Genomic DNA, 7,944 nt, shown 5'->3' on the forward strand with positions numbered 1-7,944 from the left:
ACTGGAATCTCCATTATGATTAGACTGAATAGTTTGAAAACGAGACGATGTGGTTTACAGTCGACCCGCTGCTGTCGATGGACTTTACACTCGTCTGTGGTTTCAGCAGGCGCCCCTCAGCGTCAGTTCTCACGTGGTTGCCAGACTTTCAACCTATGTTTTCAGCGGACTATAGTGTTTAGATCGGTTTAGATCAGGGGTCACCAACCTTTTTGATACTGAGAGCTACTTCAAGGGTACTGAACAATACGAAGGGCTACTTGTTTGACACAAACTTCCTGAATAACAGTTGCACGGTTCACCTTTAATGATAATATTATCATTAATAATCATAATACATATTCATATACCTGATCACATGTTAATGTTAATTATTCCTCACAATGATTATTAACAATGATTTACCATGGTAGGAAACAGATATATTTAAACATGCAACATTATTTATTTAAGTTCTTAATCTATTTCAACATTTGAAAGTCAGAGTTATCACATCTGTGATATTTTTGTAAATATCTTTATTGACAGTTTTGTATGAATGAGCACATTTGTAGCATTTTGTTCAAAATGACACCAGTTATATTTTAATACAAAGTATGACTTGTGTAAAAAGATTTAGGAAATCATTAACTGTCACATCTTCAAATCATATCCTGTTTGTACACTAACTTTGTAACATTGGAGAGAGTGGAGATGACATCGGAGCCTTTCTTCTCGTCTAAGAACAGTGTTTGCAATAACCATCATTGCACCTTTCAAGACCTCTCCGTCCGAAAAGGCTTTCTTGTACTTTATTAAAAAAATACGTATTAAAGATGTGCAGCTCTAAATTAAGCTTCCGTTGCTTTGTGTGACTTGTTCACCGGCCTCGTGAGAAGAGATGCTGCTGCCCAAAGCTTTAACTCCCGGCTTGTTCTGCCCGCAGTGCTGCAGGTGTGTAGTTAGCATGGTAGTTAGCATGTAGTTAGCATGTTAGTTAGCATGGTAGCTTCTGTGACACGAACCGAAGTGTCTCCACAATGTGCCGCTTTGCCGTCGCCACGCAAATGAGACATACACACTTTTCTTTCACTGTTGTAAAAAATAATTCTACCTCCCAATCATTGTGAAAATAGTTCGTTTTCTTTCGCTTTTCTGCCATGTTTAGCGTAAACAACGCAGCACGCGCCCCATCGTAGCTGCTCCCGCTAGCTTGTCTCAGCGAAAAGGGAAATGGAGATTTAGTTTACAGGGTTAGAGTTCATAAAACATTTTTGTTTTTTAAATGCTATATTCAATATTTTCATTTTAAAATAAAGAATAATTCAAGTGTTATTGATTTTTGAAAACAAACAGCAAAACAATTAAATACAAATTTTAGACGAAGCTCCATGGTGACAAGTGTTATTTATTTTAGGCGAAGCTCCATGGTGACAAGTGTTATTTTTAGAAAAGACATGGTCCCTGCGGGCGACCAAGTGCCCGCGGGCTATATATATATAGATATATATATATATATATTTACATATACATATATGTATACATACATATATATATATATATATATATATATATATATATATATATATATATATATACATATATATATATATATATATATATGTATGTATATATATACATATATTCATTTTTTTTTATTACTTTTTTTTTTTTATATATGTATGTATATATATACATATATTCATTTTTTTTTATCATTACTTTTTTTTTTTCAAATCAATTTTTAGGGCACAATTGGCCCCCCTCCCCAATCATTTCGCCCCTCCCCATGACCTCCCATGTATAGGGCCGCCTTGGCTCATTTGACCGCCGCTCGCACCGGCTTATTAGGCCCCCTGGGGTTTTATTGGCCGCCGGCGATCGGGCAATTGCGGTCGCCAAGACTCATTTGGCCTGCCCTGGTGTGTGGTGTCTGGCCGCCCTGGTGCTTGGTGCTTCGTGCTAGCGCCGCTCCTAGCTAGCTGTTAGCTCCGCTCCTAGCTAGCTGTTAGCGCCGCTCCTTGCTAGCTGTTAGCGCTGCTCCTAGCTAGCTGCCAGTGCAGCTCCTAGCTGTTGCTGCCTGCCTACCTGCCTACCTGTCTTGTTTCCTCCTGCTGAATGACCAACGGTTATTAAACCGGCGGTTTATATAGCCTCATCTCGTCGCTCATTGGTCAGATAATATCGGCCATTGCGTCGCTCATTGGACAGTTAAAACTGAACACGTTCCAATCAAAGAAGCACGCCACCAATCGAACCCTGGAGACTCAACAGTTTTGTGTTTCCTCTTCGCCAATAAATGTATGAAATACTCATCTACAGGAAGTGATAAAGTGTCAAATCTATTCGAACTGATAGCAAAGGAGTTTCACTTCATATAGATGTCAAATAAACTGTTTTATCTTTCTGTATTTTGATTGGGAAGCCTTTAAACCTCCCCAACTACTGCCGTATGAGGCACTGATCTGTGACTTTGTCCTGTAATATCGCTGCTAAATGCTTTAAAATACTTTATAATGCCACTAAAGCTAGTTTTTAAATGTATTCTCTAAACGTGACTAAAGGTTGCTGGTAATTAAGACCTATAAAACATTTCATATATATTTCACCCTGGACCTTGCAAAAAGTCCAGTGTTGAATTAACTCCCAGAGTTGATTTCAACACTTTTTCAGGGTTTATATAGGTCCACACTTTTCAGGGTTAAATGAACCCTTTCATAATAGTTAAAACACTGTGCCAGAGTTCCTTCTTTAACTCACAAAACAGAGTTAAAGTAACACTAATTACTATGTTATTAAATAATATATTCATTGATTCCAATAAACAAAGCCATGGTATAATGTACAAACTTTCATCTGAAACATTGTATGAGCTTTGAATATCAAATGGCTTATTGGAATTTAAGCTCAGACATTTTTATTGTGAACCTTTCCTCACTTTGTAACACTAGAAATGCATGATGATGGTCATCAAAAGAATTCTCGGTGAATAGCTTGTTAATAAACAAAATGTGTTACCTTCAACCAAAAGTACATCACATATTTGACAAAAGACAAACAAGTCCAGATGTATATTCTACACACCATCAACTTTAACACAACTAGTTAAGAAAACATCTTTTGACAAAATCATTTCAAGCATTTCATTGTTGACCACATTCACATCTCTGAGGGAATAAGTCTTAATTGGTCCATACTCTTTTTATTTGAGGGTGAAGGTTTCCCAGTGGTAAGCAATAGCCAATAGCTTCGGTAGCAAGTTTCTATGTGGATACAAGTGCTTAAATAGTTTGTGGTGGTCAACAATCAAATGCTTTAAATATATTGTCGTACCTAGAGTGAGAAAAAGTGACACAACCATGTTCATTATTTTAAGTAACAACAGTAACACATTGCAGTTTTCGTTTCCTGCAGGAATGATGTCACCAAACAGTGGGATGTTTTTCACAAGACACAATGTCTGAATAGAATTCAAACCAATGCCATTGCCAGCACTGTCCAAAATTATCTTTGTGGGACATTTCTTTCGTTCTAAAAATCCGTAGTAAACACCATAAATCCTGGAAAGCAAGTTCTGTTGTGATATTAAGTCTTTTGTGAGATATTCAAAAAGCAATTTGATCTCACACTGAGTCACACCCTCAAGAAGGTCATGCATTATATCAAATGAGTAATTATTTCAAACATGGAAATAATTCAATGAGTTAAGTGTAGAAGTCTCTTTCAAACCATACAAGGAGTTCAATTGTGGGTTGTCTTGGAGAGATTTGTAATGCATATCAAACATATTTCTTCCACGAAGGATCACTTTGGGATCTTCCTCATTGTATACTGTTTGAGAATCATTCCTCTCAATCAAACACTACTAAGACCAAGGCCTTGGGTTTCCAGTAATTTTATATAAATTATCAACGGTTCCAGTATAACACCATCAACTTCTGGCTGCTGGGATACAAATTCTGACACATGAAACCGGTCAGTATTGTTTCAGCCTCTTACTCAGAGAGTGAGACCGGTACTAGCTGGTCAAGCAGTCTGGCTCTCAAGTCTCTGACTCTGGGTGACTCCTTCATTTTCCCCACATCACTGTTATACAATGTTGTCTGCAAGAATGTGTAAAAATTCAGTAACGCAGCATCGTACGACAAATTAAACACAAAATGGGTTTTGGAAAGTTTGTCGAAAGCCCCAAGGTAGGGAGCGGTTTGCCTGGCGTGGGATGAGATGCTTATCCATGGTGATGTAGAAGCTGTCAATCTTGCTCTTCTGACGCCCAACAGCGAGGAGGTATGGCTGCCGACCCTGCTGGTTGCGGAGATGCTCCTCCAAACTGCAGGATGACTAGGGTTGAGATAAAGAAACCTAACATTACACACAAGAATAATGTGCAGCCACAGAGAAAAATACATTGTAGAAGTGATCAGTTATTCAAACATCTTCTTACTGGCTAGTGCAAGATGGGAATGCTTATGAAGACTTCATTTCAATTTCATTCACTTTTTAACAACCCTCTTTTGTGGCTAAGAAGGTGACATGACAATTATAATCACCTTAATAATATAATTACCTTATGAAAGACTAAGTCTTTTTGGAGATAAAGCAAGTGCTTTAAACAAGCTAAACAAATACAACTCACTTGTTGTCTCATCAAGATCACTTCCTGTGGGATTCTCTGCAACAAGCGACGCAACTCTGGGTGTTGAAGTAAGCCACTTAGCCTCTTTTATGACATTTGGACTGAAGAATCCAATTTCTGAAGGGGCCTGGAGGATGTTTCATGATCAAATAGGAGGGTGAAGTCTTGATCCACCTTTACGAAAGAAGATATTACCGTTACTACTACAGGAAATACGTCAAGCCATTGTAAACATTTAATTCCAAACTTACCAATCCTTTGGTATCCAGGAATCTTGGGAAGGTGGAGAGGATATCAACACCTCTGCTTGGGTCATTAACAAGCGTCTGACGAGGCTGAAAGGTTTCTCTCATTTTCTGAAAAATCAGGGAATTGTCTGTGGTATGGTTGAGTGGTATGTCAAGCTGATTAAACTTTGTATATTTTACAACTAATTGTAAAATCATGTGACTTATGAGCAACTAAAACTAGTGAACTGGCTGAAAATGTCCAGTTAATCAATAAGTGTTACATGGAGCAGCCTGATCCTTCAACAAAAAAACAAATGCACAATTTAGAAGTAGCAAGTTGAAGTGTCTTAACATCTTTTCAAACCCTAATGCAGCCTGTCATGTATGATATTGTACATTCACCTAAATGTTCTTACTCACATGCATAAGTGGACAAATTGCAGCAGGATTTCCCTTGAACGGTAAATTAGTGAAGGCATCTACACTGAATACTGGAATCTCCATTATGATTAGATTGAATACTTTGAAAACAAGACGATGTGGTTTGCAGTCGACCCGCTGCTGTCGATGGACTTTACACCCGTCTGTGGTTTCAGCAGGCGCCCCTCAGCGTCAGTCCTCACGTGGTTGCCAGACTTTCAACCTATGTTTTCAGCGGACTATAGTGTTTAGATCGGTTTAGATCAGGGGTCACCAACCTTTTTGATACTGAGAGCTACTTCAAGGGTACTGAACAATACGAAGGGCTACTTGTTTGATACAAACTTCCTGAATAACATAGTTGCACGGTTCACCTTTAATGATAATATTATCATTAATAATCATAATACATATTCATATACGTGAAGAGACTGTCTGATCACATGTTAATGTTAATTATTCCTCACAATGATTATTAACAATGATTTACCATGGTAGGAAACAGATATATTTAAACATGCAACATTTATTTAAGTTCTTAATCTATTTCAACATTTGAAAGTCAGAGTTATCACATCTCTGATATTTTTGTAAATATCTTTATTGAGTTTTGTATGAATGAGCACATTTGTAGCATTTTGTTCAAAATGACACCAGTTATATTTTAATACAAAGCATCACTTCTGTAAAAAGATTTAGGAAATCATTAACTGTCACATCTTCAAATCATATCCTGTTTGTACAAACACTAACTTTGTAACATTGGAGAGAGTGGAGATGACATCGGAACCTTTCTTCTCGTCTAAGAACAGTGTTTGCAATAACCATCATTGCACCTTTCAAGACCTCTCCGTCCGAAAAGGCTTTCTTGTACTTTATTTAAAAAATACGTATTAAAGATGTGCAGCTCTAAATGAAGCTTCCGTTGCTTTGTGTGACTTGTTCACCGGCCTCGTGAGAAGAGATGCTGCTGCCCAAAGCTGCCTTTAACTCACGGCTTGTTCTGCCCGCAGTGCTGCAGGTGTGTAGTTAGCATGTAGTTAGCATGGTAGCTTCTGTGACACGTACCGAAGTGTCTCCACAATGTGCCGCTTTGCCGTCGCCACGCAAATGAGACATACACACTTTTCTTTCACTGTTGTAAAAAATAATTCTACCTCCCAATCATTGTGAAAATAGTTCGTTTTCTTTCGCTTTTCTGCCATGTTTAGCGTAAACAACGCAGCACGAGCCCCATCGTAGCTGCTCCCGCTAGCTTGTCTCAGCGAAAAGGGAAATGGAGATTTAGTTTACAGGGTTAGAGTTCATATATAGATAAAACATTTTTGTTTTTTAAATGCTATATTCAATATTTTCATTTTAAAATAAAGAATAATTCAAGTGTTATTGATTTTTGAAAACAAACAGCAAAACAATTAAATACAAATTTTAGACGAAGCTCCATGGTGACAAGTGTTATTTATTTTAGGCGAAGCTCCATGGTGACAAGTGTTATTTTTAGAAAAGACATGGTCCCTGCGGGCGACCAAGTGCCCGCGGGCTATATATATATCTATATATATATAGATATATATATCTATATATATATATATAGATATATATATAGATATATTTACATATACATATATATATATATGTATACATACATAAATATATATATATATATATATATATATGTATACACACATATAAATATATACATATATACACATACATAAACACATATATATGTATATGTATGTATATATACATACATATACGTATATATATATATATATATATATATATATATATATATATATATATATATATATATATACATACATATATGTATGTATATATATACATATATTCATTTTTTTTATTACTTTTTTTTTTTTTTTTTTTATATATATATATGTATGTATATACATATATTCATTTTTTTTTTATTATTACTTTTTTTTTTTCAAATCAATTTTTAGGGCACAATTGGCCCCCCTCCCCAATCATTTCGCCCCTCCCCATGACCTCCCATGTATAGGGCCGCCTTGGCTCATTTGACCGCCGCTCGCACCGGCTTATTAGGCCCCCTGGGGTTTTATTGGCCGCCGGCGATCGGGCAATTGCGGTCGCCAAGACTCATTTGGCCTGCCCTGGTGTGTGGTGTCTGGCCGCCCTGGTGCTTGGTGCTTCGTGCTAGCGCCGCTCCTAGCTAGCTGTTAGCTCCGCTCCTAGCTAGCTGTTAGCTCCGCTCCTAGCTAGCTGTTAGCTCCGCTCCTAGCTAGCTGTTAGCGCCGCTCCTAGCTGTTGCTGCCTGCCTGTTTCGTTTCCTTCTGCTGAATGACCAACGGTGACTAAACCGGCGGTTTATATAGCCTCATCTCGTCGTTCATTGGTCAGATAATATCGGCCGTTGCGCGTTGCTCATTGGACAGTTACAACTGAACACGTTCCCATCAAAGAAGCACGCCACCAATCGAACCCTGGAGACTCAACAGTTTTGTGTTTCCTTTTCGCCAATAAATGTATGAAATACTCATCTACAGGAAGTGATAAAGTGTCAAATCTATTCGAACTGATAGCAAAGGAGTTTCACTTCATATAGATGTCAAATAAACCGTTTTATCTTTCTGTATTTTGATTGGGAAGCCTTTAAACCTCCCCAACTACTTCCGTGTGAGGCACTGATCTGTGACT

At 37.6% G+C, this 7,944-nt stretch overlaps 1 long non-coding RNA gene across 1 annotated transcript; it reads right to left on the reverse strand.

Annotated features, from left to right (window-relative positions):
• Window positions 1–2,693: 2,693 nt before the first annotated feature.
• On the reverse strand, window positions 2,694–4,943 carry LOC115004981 (uncharacterized). The gene is made up of 3 exons (XR_003831905.1): window positions 4,867–4,943; window positions 4,616–4,789; window positions 2,694–4,320 (listed from the first exon to the last, which is right to left on the reverse strand). It is a non-coding gene; the product is annotated as an uncharacterized LOC115004981 (long non-coding RNA).
• Between the last annotated feature and the right edge of the window lie 3,001 nt (window positions 4,944–7,944).

The sequence above is a fragment of the Cottoperca gobio genome, chromosome 3 (genome assembly GCF_900634415.1).
Source record: "Cottoperca gobio chromosome 3, fCotGob3.1, whole genome shotgun sequence".
Taxonomy (NCBI): Eukaryota; Metazoa; Chordata; class Actinopteri; order Perciformes; family Bovichtidae; genus Cottoperca; species Cottoperca gobio.